We start from the raw sequence: 14,588 nt of genomic DNA, 5'->3' as shown, positions 1-14,588 counted from the left end.
TTTGAATATGGAGCATTTCATTGTTAAAACTGTTAGCACAACAGTTTTGCTTCCAAACTATATTTAAAAATACTAACATATTTTTAGAACAAATACTAAAGAAAAAGCCATTTTGCTTCAGTATTTAACTTTGCTTGACTTTGCTGAAATTTAACTCAACTTCAATCATATTTTTTGGTCATTTATAAAACAGAAAAGCTGAAGACATCAAAAGGCCAGCAAAATGAAAAAGTAAAAAAAAAAAAAAAAAGTTCTTCACATTGATTTTGGTTTTTTAAAAGCTGACAGATTTCTAGGCTCTTTATTTTTATATCTTATATGTATTACATTTATTTCAGTTGTTTCTCTCTAATGTGAGCTAGCAAAGAGGTAATTGGGACTCCAATCCTTACAATATTTTCTCCCTAATTGCGGTGTGTCAGTAATGAAAAGCCTCTTGTGCTTTTGTATGTGCATGTTTGAAAATATTAGCATAAATCCTTTTTTTAAGGTGGACACACCTTTGGGCTTCATTCCACAGTTATTGGACTCAACTGATAAGAATAAGAATTCAGAAAACCACTTCCTGTCATGCGGAGGAGAAAAGGGTCAAATTCAGGTATGTCATTTCCAATATTAATTTTTCCCTTACATATAAAATGAAAACGTTTTCACTACACAATTATTCCATAATGAAAAAAATAATTTTTGCAATGTCTCAGATACATTTAGATGTACATCATGCACAAATCTATATTACAAAATTAAAAAAAATAAAGACAGAACATGACAAATTAGTTTACTTGCCTTTGGACTGTTAAACGATATCACCTATGTCTCATGTGTGAGTGAGTGAGTGAGTGAGTGAGTGAGTGAGTGAGTGAGAAACTTATATAGCGCAACACATGCGAACTGAATCGCCTCTGGGCGCTTAGTATCTATTCTTTCGCCCTCAGAAGAGATGGGTTTTGATTTTCTTCTGAAGGCCAAGTAGTTCACATCCAGTCGGATGCTGGTTGGTAGAGCGTTCCATAGTCTAGGTCCTAGGACTGAAAATCTTCTTTCTCCTTTGAACTTGTATCTGGCTTTGGGTATCTGGAGTAGATTTTGGTTGGTGGGTCGCAGAACGTGATTGGGGTTGTGAGCTTTTAGTTTTTCGCATAGATATTGGGGGGCATTTCATTGAACACACTTATGCGTTAGACAGAGTGCCTTGAAGGTGATTCTGTCTTTTACAGGCAACCAATGAAGGGATCTCAGTGAAGGTGAGATTGATTCCCATGTTTTTTTCCCAGTCACAAGTCGAGCGGCCGTATTTTAAACGACTTGCAGACGAGTGATTTGGTATTTAGGGAATTCGAGATAGAGGGCATTTGCATAGTCAAGTCTGGAGTTGATAATTGTTCCCACCACGACTGCTATGTCTTCTTTTGGGATAAAGGGAGTGAGTCTGCGTAGTAGGCGCAGTAGATGGTGCGATCCGCTGACTACTGACCCTATTTGTTCATCCATTGTCATGTAGGTGTCGAAAATGACTCCAAGACTTTTGACTTTGGTGCTAGGGGTGATGGTTTTACCCAGAATGGGCGGGGTGTCCATGTTGTTGCGGGATGATTCTTTCGATTGGCGTGAAACAGGAGAAGTTCTGTTTTTGAACCGTTGAGTTTAAGATAACTCTTCGTCATCCAATTTTCTATCAAAGTAAGGCATTTCTCTAGTCCGAGATAATGATCCTTTTTGTTGCAGATGCGAAAATACAGTTGTGTGTCATCTGCATAAGAGTGGTAAAGTAACTTTTGGTTACTGATGATTTCAAAAAGAGGGCGGAGATAGATATTGAACAGAACAGGCGACAAAGGGGATCCCTGAGGGACTCCGCATGACACCGTGCGTTTTTCAGAAGTGAAAGGATCAAGTTTCACTATTTGTGATCGGTTTTCCAAGAAGGAGGAGAACCAAAATAAATCACATTCCACGACTCTGGCTACTTCAGCTAGCCGAGTCAGTAATAATTTGTGGTCTACCGTATCAAGAGCTGCGCTTAGGTCCAACAGTACCAGAAGACAAGATTCTCCTTCGTCTGCTGCCTTCAGGGCGTCATCCCATATTTTGAGCAGTGCTGTTCCTGTCCCGTGACCGGAACGGAAACCCGATTGAAACGGATCGAGTAATTTGTGGGTGTCTAACTGATGTTGTAGCTGTTGTACAACTTTTTTCTCCATTACTTTGGAGAAGACATTTAAGCCTGTTATGGGTCGACGGTGGTTTGGGTCTTTGGGGTCGAGTGTGTTTTTTTTAGAATTGGTTTGATTATGCCTTGTTTCAGCAGGGTTGGCACCATGCCCTCCTTGAATGACTGGTTTATGAGCTGCGTGATAGCTGGTGCCAAAATATCGGCACATTCTTTCGCGCTGTGCTATTTCGCAGAGTATCGATGATATTTTTAGTGGTATCGATGGAAAAGGGTTTTAGAGTGAAATTAGTTGATTGCGGCGGATTTATGTGGGTATTAGATTTGTGATTTAGGAGGGGGTTGATGAAGGTTCTATTTTGCTGAATACTTTCACAGATTTTTTCAATTTTGTTAATGAAATAATCCGATAATTCGTTGCAAAATTCTTGTGAATCAGAATTCGGGGCCTCTAGACAGACTGAGTTCATGGTCTGGGTGACTAGATTGAAGAGTTTGCGGGGGCGGTTTAGGGCATTTGCGATGATATTGGAAAAATGTTTTTTTTTTGGCTTTAAAGATTTCTTTATGGTATTTCTTAGTTATTACCTTGTAAATAGTATGGTTTTCCTCTGAAGAGCTTATTTTCCAAGCTGCTTCCGCTCTTCTGCGCTCTTGCTTCAACAACGACAGCTGGTCGTTAAATCAGCTGGAGTTGTTTTTCCGGATGCACTTTTGCGTTTTGGCGCTACTAAGTCTGCTGACTGTAGTAGAGCCTTGTTAAGGGCGTAAAGTGTTTCTGTGGCTGTTGGATTGTTTTTATTTTGTTCCCTAATGTAGTTTTGAAGAGTTCCAAGTGGAGCTTCTTCTGAGATCTAGTCCAGTGTGTTGTCACCGGTTTTATCATTTTTTTTTGAGGGGGCATTTTTAGTAATTATGAATTTAATTGCATGGTGATCTGTCCATGGTTGGGGCTCATTTTCCAGAATGTTAATTTCCAAATCTTGTCTGAAAATGAGATCGAGCGTGTGACCTGAAGCATGTGTGGGCCCACATACTAGTTGCTGCAGACCTAATCCTTCCAAATGGTCAATGCAGGCGTCAGCGACGAGGTCCTGTGAGGAGTTGGCCCAGAGGTTGAAATCCCCGAGCAGCAGGAGGTGTTTGATGTTTAGGGTATAGGTGGAGATGAAATCTGTCAATAACGTGGGAAGGTGTATTTTTGGACCAGGTGGTCTATAGCAGAGTAGTATGTGAACGGTGTCCTGGGGATTTGTTTGCAGTTGCAGAGTGAGGGTTTGCATGAATGGAAGTGAGTTCTGAAGGTCTGGTTTAGTGATCGAGAGGTGAGTCTTGTGGATCACTGCCAGGCCTCCTCCTCTTTGCCCCACTCTGTTTTATGTTAGAATGCGATAATTCTCTGGCACCAGTTCTCCAAGAATGGTGTTACAGTCGGCTGTTAGCCAGCTTTCTGTGATAAAGAGGCAGTCTAAATCGTGTTGTAGGATGAAATCATGGATTTATTGTCGGTGTTTTACTGCCGATCTTGTGTTAACCAAAGCGCATGATATGTGCTTTGGCTGGGGTGAATACGTGTAATTTTTGACTGTCGATCGATTCTTAACAGTTGCTCACTCCTTAGAGCTTTTTTGGCGATGGCTGGTAATATTGAGGCAGATGGCTTCTAGACCCCAAATGTTTTTTTCAGACTATCTCAGATTAGCCATAATCGCAGAAATGCCGGGGATGGTGATAGTGGTTAAATGTTGATCGGGGAGGTATTCAATGACGATGGGAAGAAATATTTTAAGGTGGGTTCCCAACTTGCTAAACCATCCCTCCCCATTTGATCCAGAGGAAGGCGAAAAAAACATAGCCGTGCAATGCCAATCAGCAGCGACAGGGGAAAAAATTCCTTCCTGATCCCTCAGGGGCGATCGGATTAAACCCTGGATCAAATGAACTATGGCGGTGGGGCGTGGGTTCTTACCTCTTATAGCTTGTTAGATCCTGCTTGTCCTATGTTCTGCGACCGAGCGATTTGTAGAGTGAAAAATTGGCTAGTGAATTGATTGCTTGGACGGGCTGGAGGGGCAAAGAAAGGGGTAAGCGGGGGAGTCTCTTTGCTGTGCTAGGAGGCTTTCCCAGGTAGATGCAGTAGTATGGTTTGTAGAATGATGAGGGGGGATGGGGGGAGGTGAAGCCAGATGAGGCCAGGGACCATAAGCTGTGTGTGGAGGATCCGTAAAAGGAGAGCTGGGAGCTTGATCCTGATCCTGGGAGCTGGGAGCTTGGATGCTGGTGAGCTTACCTGCCTAACCTTCCTCCAGCAGCAGGTGCTACAAACCACACTGCAACCCAGGCGGAGGAGAAATTACAATTGATTGATCCTCTCTCCAACAACTTCAGTCATGTGACCATGGGACTGATCTGTGAGAGTGTAACTTATTATTTTTTTTTTCAACTTTAACCACTTAAGGACCGCCTCATGTACATATACGTCAGCAGAATGGCACAGGCAGGCACATCAACGTATATATACGTGCCCTGCTTGACGTGGGTCGGGGGTCCGATCGGGACCCCCCCGGTACATGCGGCGGTCCCCGTGGCCCGTGGCTTCAGGAGCGATCCGGGACGACGGCGCGGCTATTCGTTTATAGCCGCTCCGTCGCGATCGCTCCCCGGAGCTGAAGAACGGGGAGAGCCGTGTGTAAACACGGCTTCCCCGTGCTTCACTGTGTCGGCGCATCGATCGCGTCATCCCATTTATAGGGAAGACACGATCGATGACGTCATTCCTACAGCCACACCCCCCTACACTAGTAAACACATACACAGTGATCCCTAAATGTTACAGCGCCCCCTGTGTTTAACTCCCAAACTGCAACTGTCATTTTCACAATAAAGAATGCAATTTAAATGCATTTTTTGCTGTGAAAATGACAATTGTCCCAAAAATGTGTCAAAATTGTCCGAAGTGTCCGCCATTATGTCACAGTCACAAAAAAAATCGCTGATCGCCGCCATTAGTAGTAAAAAAAAAAAAAAAAAAAAAAAAATGCAAAACAACTATCCCCTATTTTGTAAACACTATGAATTTTGCGCAAACCAAACGATTATTGCGATTTTTTTTACCAAAAATAGGTAGAAGAATACGTATCGGCCTAAACTGAGGAAAAAAAAATGTTATATATGTTTTTGGGGGATATTTATTATAGCAAAAAGTAAAAAATATTGAATTTTTTTCAAAATTGTCGCTCTATTTTTGTTTATAGCGCAAAAAATAAAAACCGCAGAGGTGATCAAATACCACCAAAAGAAAGCTCTATTTGTGGGGAAAAAAAGACGCCAATTTTGTTTGGGAGCCACGTCGCACGACCGCACAATTGTCTGTTAAAGCGACGCAGTCCCGAACTGTAAAAACCCCTTGGGTCTTTAGGCAGCATTTTGGTCCGGGGCTTAAGTGGTTAATGCACTGCTATGACCATCATGCATAGAAGGTAAAACTGGGCGTGTAGATTAGCCAGTTCCCTCATTGTAAAAAAAAGTGGGGCATAGAGCAGCCATAGTGTCAGTGAATTGAAGGCTGTTGTAGGGAAAGCATAGGAAAGCAAAGCTGGCGAACTGCATAGGGGTAGATTACATTCAGTTAGGGAAACCAGCCCTTTACTGCCTTTTTATTCTTGTTATTGGGAGCTGTTTGGCTTTCATTTTATTTTGTGATTGATTTAAAGTCAGTGGTCACTTTTAGCTGCTGTCATGTTCAACTTCTTTCTTTGCTTCAAAGTTTAAATATGAAATTTGGGATTTTGTTTCAAAGTATAATATTTTGAGATTTTTTTTTTTTTGAGTTTTATTTTATTTTAAGTTGGGGCATTTTTTAAGTTTGGGGTGCTTTAAGTAGCATATTCATGTGTTACTGACTGTTTTTTTTAAGATGGCTTTTGTTCACAGCAAGCTTCTGCATTATTTAAAAAAAAAAAAACCTTAGTGCAAGAACAGTGGGCACCTAAACCACCTCAAATTATATTACTCATATACAATTTGCCCCCCTATCCCTCTAAATAGAATAAAAGTCAGGCATACACCAGTCAGGCCTATCATCCCTGGTTAAAACTGCCCCGCTGCTAACCAATTATGCACTGCTGGGCCATCTGCGGTCTCTAAACTCTTCTAGCAAACCACCTACCTGTACACTTATCTCTAGTATTCAGTACTTTGGGCAATTCTGCTTTTTTAATATACATGACTTGCTGCTTGCCAATTTTAAACTATTTATTCACAAAGAGGGCTTAATAAATACTGGCCAACAGCAGGACAGTATTGCATTAACAAGAACAAGGACAACCACTGTCCTTGAATTCACTGGAATACGTGAGCTTAAACCGCATCCAATTCGCAGAACATTTCTAAATACATAAATTTCAATGATGCTGGTTCACATATGTGCGATGCATTCGCACTGCGTATTGCCGAAAAACGTGTGCGTTTTCTAGGCATTGGGGTGTGGCTCAGGTACGAATTCAGGCCCATTTTCTTCTATGGGCACGCATCTGATTCGCAGATGTGTTCATTTCTCATCAGGAGTTCTCTCATTCTCCTCAATACACTTCCCCCTCCCCTCTCCCAGGTTTCCAAATTCGCAGCTAAAACGGAGATGATCTGCTGAACAGCTCTCTTATCTTTTTGCATAGATAACAGAGCTGGAATTCGCACCGCACAAGTGTGAATCCAGCCTGAATGTTGTGGTAGGTGGGTGCACTTACATTTAACTGTGAAAATAAACAAATAACGAATAAACATTTCTATCAGTAACTTCAAATACGCCACGCATTACAGGTCCAGAGCTCAAAAATCCAATTACAGTATAGACACTCTAAAATACTATCAAAGGCAATTTCGACTACTTACACAAAACGAGGACTATAAGAAGGCCTTTATTCTAATTTACAAATAGTAGAGAACACTGAAAAACATAAAATAGTTGTGCACAATGGCAAGGGGACATAGAGGATCTAGATGAGGAGGACTGGACATGTGTCCTAGTAACACTTCCCAGGATATCTCTCTCGCCCTCCCAAAGGCTATCTCAACTCTTTATCATACATAGGTCTCATTATACACCACAAAAATTATATGCTTGGGGAAAAAATATAACACCATTATGCCCGCAATGCTCTTTATTTAATGGCTCTCTGGCGATGTCCAAAGTTTCATCGCTACTGGGAAAAAATATTTATATCCTTAAAGAGGATATCCGCTGAAAAAAAATATTAAAAGCCAGCAGCTACAAATACTGCAGCTGCTGACTTTTAGTATTAGGACACTTACCTGTCCTGGAGTCCAGCGCCATCCGCAGCAGAGGACGAGCGATCGCTCGTCACTCTGCTGCTCCCCCCGCCATCCTCGGTGAGGGAACCAGGAAGTGAAGCGCTCCGGCTTCACTGCCCGGTTCCCTATGGCGCATGCGCAATTTGCGCTGTGCCTGCTGATTGGCTTCCGCTGTGTACTGGGAGCCGAGTGTTCCCAGCACACAACGAGAGGGGGGGGGAGGTGACATAATGCCCGCAGTCTGCCTGAGACTGTGTGGCCGGAAGTGGGTGCAAATACCTGTCTTTAGACAAGTATCTGCACCCCCCTCCCCCTGAAAGGTGTCAAATGTGACACCGGAGGGGGGAGGGTTCCGATCAGCGGGAGTTCCACTTTAGGGTGGAGCTTCGCTTTAAACTTATTAATCTCTACTGAGATAATGGGAATACCCAAACTTTCACTATTGGGAATAATTCCTGATGGAATGTTACCAGTAGAGATGCATATTATGTGGATCTTTATATTTAGCACATAAAGTTATTTTACAAAAATGATCATCTGCTAATCTTCCAACCCATAAGCAATGGGTTGAGAAACTTAACAAAAATAACATATAAGCATAGAGGTATACCCCAAAGGTTTGGTAAAATATGGTCATGTTGGTTAGATCCTAGTAATCAATTATATGATGGAGTACCTAGTGGAGAGGAGTGAGGTATAGGAGATATATGGGAGCAGAGAGTAGAAGTAGAGGAGTGAGGAATAGAAGAGAAGACATTTTTGCGTAAAAAGAAAGATAACTTGACGCTGTATGGAGGAAGATTCCATAGTCTAATGATTGGTATTAGTGGAGAACAATATGATGTGTAAAATGTATTTAAGTCCTTATTATGTTTTGTTTATTATATGCTAAGCCATTTATTTCAGTCTGAGAGGTGCAAGGTTTATTTATTGTGTGTAGTGATGGACGAACATCTGACAGGGCGGTTCGCAAACGCAAACAAAACTTTCTCAAATGTTCGCGAACCGCAAGTTCGCGGCGGGCCCCATTGACTTTAATGGCAGGCGGACATTAAAAACCTGAAGGTCATATTTGCAGCCACAAAATACTTACTAGCTGTGCACAAATAGTCCCACAACATTGACCAACCAGAAGTATTAAGCGAAAAACCGGATACAGAAGTAAGTGTCGGCCATTACAGGCCCCAAAAATTAGCCGACAGGCATTCACCTGACAGCAAACAACTTTGTATTCTGTGGCTGGTAGTACATTAGGCTTTCACCGGATACAGAAGTAAGTGTCGGCCAGTACAGGCCCCAAAAATTAGCCCACAGGCGCTCACCTGACAGCAAACAACTTTGTATTCTGTGGCTGGTGGTACATTAGGCATTCACCGGATAAATAAGTGCAGGCCCCAAAAATTAGGCATTCAACTGACATAAAAAGCCTTTTATGCCACTGTATTTACCTAAGACAGGGACCATCAATTGTTATGGGTGGTGGCGGATATTTGTGGCCTGTCATGAGGAATTTGAATCAAACATGGTCTACTGGTCACATGTGTTGAATTCCTCTGAGATCCATGCCTCATTAATTTTTAGAAATGTGAGGTAGTCAACACTGTCGTGAACTAGGCGAGAGCGATTATGAGTCACGACCCCCCTGCTGCGCTGAACGTCCTTTCGGACAGGACTTTGGACGAGGGGCAAGCCAACTGTTGCATTGCAAATTGTGCAAGTTCTGGCCAGAGGTCAAACCTGCCCACCCAGTAGTCCAGGGTTTCATCACTTTTCAGTGCGTCCACATTGGCTGTTAACCCAATGTAATCGGACACCTGTCGGTCTAGGTATTCCCTGATGCTGGATCCAGAGGACAGCTGTCGATGGGTCAGCTGAAAGAATGATCTCATATCATTAGTGACCAACACATCTTCACAACTGCCCTCTTCTTGCAGGCGCTGTTGGATTGGTACCCGCAACTGTTTCTCTGTGAGTGGAAATTCCTTTGCCAGAGCTCGCAAAAGCAGAATGCAGCATTTCTCAAAGCAAGGCCTGGAAGTGCTGCATTCTGATAACCCTCTGTGATGGTGGTAAAATTTTCGCCATTTTTTGTTTGTACCGGGGGTCTAAGTATGATGCTACCCAGTACTGGTCCTTGCCCTTTATGCTTTTTATACGGGGGTCCCTCTTAAAGCGGAGGTTCACCCATAGCGAACACATTTTCCCCTTAGCTTCATGCTCGTTTTGTCTAGGGGAATCGGCTATTTGTTTTAAAATATGATCCGTACTTACCCGTTTACGAGATGCATCTTCTCCGCCGCTTCCGGGTATGGGCTGCGGGACTGGGCATTCCTTCTTGATTGACAGTCTTCCGAGAGGCTTCCGACGGTCGCATCCATCGCGTCACGATTTTCCGAAAGAAGCCGAACGTCGGTGCGCAGGCGCAGTATAGAGCCGCACCGACGTTCGGCTTCTTTCGGCTACGACGCGATGGATGCGACTGTCGGAAGCCTCTCGGAAGACTGTCAATCAAGAAGGAACACCCGCTCCCGAAGACCCATACCCGGAAGCGACGGAGAAGATGCATCTCGAAAACGGGTAAGTACGGATCATATTTTAAAACAAATAGCCGATTCCTCTAGACAAAACGAGCATGAAGCTAAGGGGAAAATAGAAAAAAATAACGAATTGGGTGAACTCCCGCCTTAAAACCCTGGAGCATGAAGGCCCCCATTTGCACTAAACTGGAAGCGGTGTAGTGGCCTGGCTCCTGCTCATCATCCAGGATAATGACGTCCTCGTTCTTCTCCCCCCATCCACGGACAACACCAGGGATCCCAGAAAGGTTTAAAGCATGCTCTTCTTGCTCATCCTCATCCGCCCCGGCACCATCCTCCTCTGACTCCTCTTCAGAGCCATGGGCTGGCATCCTGGGAGCACCAGATGTGACCATACATGGTTGATGGCTTGCTCCTGATACATTAGCAGTCTGGTTTGTCCCTCCTGTGCAATGTAAGTTCGGCCTGCTTCTCCTCCCTATCTGCTGGTCCATCTCTCCCTCTGAACCCCCCTCCTCTTCCTCACCCACGTGACGTCTGGAGACACGTCATCATCAACGTCACCTTCCCCACCACTAACATTAGAGATCTCGGAGTAGGCAGCAACAGCGGGGACCAACCTCCTTGGGCTGATCTAGGTACTGTCGTCAGACTGCTGAGTGGCGGCTGAAATGTCTTCTGATGGATCGGAAAATAATTCCTGTGACTCAAGCAGAGGGTATATGGTGGTGGTGGTGGTGGTGGTGTTGGTGGTGAGCCACTCAACCAAGTCCAGGGTGTCCTTTGACGTAATCGAACGCACCTTGTGCCACTTACCACTTTGGCTCTGGCCTGGTGCTCCTGCCTTACCCCTACCACCCCTGCGGAAGGGCCTGCCTCTTCCTCTGCGTGTCATTTTTTAAATGACCCTGTGACAAAAGTCTCTAGAGAAGCGCAGTATTTGTGGAAGAAGGTATATAAGACCCTGCTTCAATCTGTAGTTTTGGGGGGGCTACTGGTTTATCGCACCAGTTAAAAAAAAAAATCAGTAAATTTTGTCACTGTGTGTAGCAGAGGTAACGCTGCGTTTGAGGCAAAAATTCTGCAGTACCCAAATACACTATTATGAAAGTATATTTTTATATAACACCCCGCTTCAATCTGTCGTTTTGGGGGGCCACTGGTTTATCGCACCAGTTATAAAACTTTTTTTCAGTAAATTTTGTCACTGTGTGTAGCAGAGGTAATGCAGCGGAAGAGGCAAAAATTCTGCAGTACCCAAATACACTATAATGAAAGTATATTTTTTATATAACACCCTGCTTCAATCTGTCGTTTTGGGGGGCCACTGGTTTATCGCACCAGTTATAAAACTTTTTTCCAGTAAATGTTGTCACTGTGTGGAGCTGAGGTAACGCAGCGGAAGAGGCAAAAATTCTGCAGTACCCAAATACACTATAATGAAAGTATATTTTTTTATATAACACCCCGCTTCAATCTGTCGTTTTGGGGGGCCACTGGTTTATCGCACCAGTTATAAAACTTTTTTCCAGTAAATGTTGTCACTGTGTGGAGCAGAGGTAACGCAGCGGAAGAGACAAAAATTCTGCAGTACCCAAATACACTATTATGAAAGTATATTTTTATATAACACCCCGCTTCAATCCGTCGTTTTGGGGGGCCACTGGTTTATCGCACCAGTTATAAAACTTTTTTTTCAGTAAATTTTGTCACTGTGTGGAGCAGAGGTAACGCAGCGAAAGAGGCAAACATTCTGCAGTACCCAAATACACTATTATGAAAGTATATTTTTATATAACACCCCACTTCAATCTGTCGTTTTAGGGGCCACTGGTTTATCGCACCAGTTATAAAACTTTTTTTTCAGTAATGTTTGTCACTGTGTGCAGCAGAGGTAATGCAGCAAAACAGAAAATAAAATTCTGCAGTACCCAAATACACCACCAGTCACACTGCTGCGCAATACAAATCCACTATAATATGCTTTCTATATTAAAAAGTATATTATAAGTGTATTACACCCCTATATACTGCACACCAAACAATAGTACACCTACAGTATACCAGTCCTTAAAAGGACTTTTGTGGACCTGTTAGCTAACGATTTGTGTCACTACAGTCTGTCCCTGCTCCACACAGCAACCTCTCCCTACACTGACAAAAAGCAAAATGTATCACACCAGTTATAAAACTTTTTTTCAGTATCGTTTGTCCCTGTGTGTAGCAAAAGGTAAAGCAGCAAAAAAGAAAAAAAAATCTGCAGTACCCAAATACACCAATCACAATGCTGCACAGTGCACAATACAAATCCACTATAATATGGTTTCTATGTTAGAAAGTATATTATAAGTGTATTACACCCCTATATACTGCATACCAAACAATAGTACACCTGTACCAGTCCTTAAAAGGACTTTTGTGGACCTTTTAGCTAGCGATTTCTTTCAATACAGCCTGTCCCTGCCTCACACAGCAACCTCTCCCTACACTGACAAAAAGCAGAATGTAAAATGGCCACCAGATCAGGTCTATTTATATAATGGGGGTATGTCCATGTGCTGAAATGTCTTAATTGGCTGTCCTGTACCACCTGATGGATGTGTCATGGGTCAAAGTTCTTCTCAATGTAAAATTGCGGACAGGCGCAAATATCGCCAGATGTCCGTCTGTTCGGCGAACCGCGAACGAGCAAAGTTCGCCGCGAAACGACTGCCGGGCTAAACGCCAGGCCATCTCTAGTTGTGTGTTTGTTTTTCTATTTTTGATAATTCATGGATCAAATTTACATATTTGTATGTATGTATGTATAATAATAAAAATAAAAATTTATATTTGATATAAAAAAAAACGTGGGAATTGAAACTGCTGCACTAGTAATACAAAGGATCTAGAAATACCATGAGTCAAGTACCATTTGAAGGAGATGGCACACAAAAAACTTTCCACTTGTTTCCCAATGAACAAAATGTATGAAAAAGGTTACAATTGTTTTGTGAAAAATGCCAAAAAAAGACGTACTAACAGGCTAAAACCGTTATATAACAATATCAGAAAAAATGGTGTTAAAAGAATGGTTGTTCTTAAAGCGGGGGTTCACCCTAAAAAATGATTTTCTAACATTACATCCAGCTCACTCTCTACATTCACAGTATGCCGTTTGTTTTTTTTTTTGTTTTTTTGCTGTACATACCTCGTACAGCTATTTTCTTCCCCGGCTTCCGGGTCGGGACTCCCGCGGGAGTGGGTGTTCCTATCCAGCAGGTGATTGACGTGATGACAAAAACGACCTCCCCCCGTCGCATAAGGAGCGTCACGAGTTGCCGAAAGAAGCCGAACGTCAGTGCGCAGGCGCCGTATAGCGCTGACTCGCCGTTCGGCTTCTTTCGGCAACTCGTGACGCTCCTTATGCGACAGGGTGAGGTAGTTTTTGTCATCACGTCAATCACCTGCTGGATAGGAATGCCCGTGGGAGTCCCGACCCGGAAGCCGGGGAAGAAAATAGCTGTACGAGGTATGTACAGCAAAAAAAAAACGGCATACTGTGAATGTAGAGAGTGAGCTGGATGTAATGTTAGAAAATCGTTTTTAGGGTGAACCCCCGCTTTAAGAAACAAACTTATCATTGATATTGTAGGTGTAGGATAGGTCCACTATAAAACAATGTTGCCCAGGTTTACCCCAAAAAAGTACACTGTTAAATAATTATTTTTCAATTGATCAAAAAATAACTTATTTAGTTTAGGTAGTTTAGTTTATTTAATCTTGTGTTTCTTTATTTTTGTTGTGTGTATTTAACACGGGGCTCTTTTTTGGGGACAATAACAATTCTACATAAGGCAAAAAGAAATTTAGTAACCCTCATAAGCAATATAACACCGTTAGTACCCTTAAAATCACCAAACACCTAGATTTTGTCTTCCTAATTGACTTAGAATGGCAAAAACCCAAAGAAAATTTTAATTTTGATTATATCTATTGGGGGTCTTTAGGAACTACAATTTAGAAACAATGGCTAAAATCATAATGTAAGTTTATTTGAATAAAAAATATAAAGCATTCCCGTAAAACTGTTTTAGCTATATACAACTGGTCATTTAGTCAGCAGGCGAAACAAATACTGAAAATATAAAATGAAGAGAGAAAAAAAATTGAAATATCCAGCCCAGTTTTTTGCTGACATAAAATCAGCATTACCATTTCTGTCACCCTGCCATCAAAGAAACAGCAGCTTCCATCAGCATCTGTCAAAGGCAAAACAGTACACTATGTAGCCATTTAAACTTATAAATATCAACAAAAGTTACATTTTCATTTCTTCTTGATGACTGTTCTGTCTGTGCTTGACAGATACAAAATAGCTACTGTATTTCTGAAACATTTTCCTGCAATATAATTCTTCAACTGTAGGCTATCTGTCTTTTTTCAACATTATCCACTATGTAACCCAAGGTCCTAAGCCTAAACTCAAATTGTCTGTATGTGACAGCATTGTATTATCTATTTTACCAAAATTTCTTGTGAATTTTTTTTCTACCAAAATCATTCTTTAAATCATTTGAAGGCCTTTTGGA

General features: G+C 42.2%; 1 protein-coding gene across 1 annotated transcript in view; it reads right to left on the bottom strand.

Annotated features, from left to right (window-relative positions):
* The window catches only part of LOC120915125, a 138,970-nt gene extending 124,708 nt beyond the window's left edge, over positions 1 to 14,262 (bottom strand). The window contains exon 1 of the mRNA XM_040325383.1: positions 14,212 to 14,262. The gene's annotated coding sequence lies outside the window, so the exon portion shown is untranslated. The remainder of the gene's footprint in view (positions 1 to 14,211) is intronic.
* Between the last annotated feature and the right edge of the window lie 326 nt (positions 14,263 to 14,588).

This window comes from Rana temporaria, chromosome 10, assembly GCF_905171775.1.
Source record: "Rana temporaria chromosome 10, aRanTem1.1, whole genome shotgun sequence".
Taxonomy (NCBI): domain Eukaryota; kingdom Metazoa; phylum Chordata; class Amphibia; order Anura; family Ranidae; genus Rana; species Rana temporaria.
The sequence above is the reverse complement of the archived record's forward strand: the minus strand, read 5'-3'. Positions and strand labels throughout refer to the sequence as shown.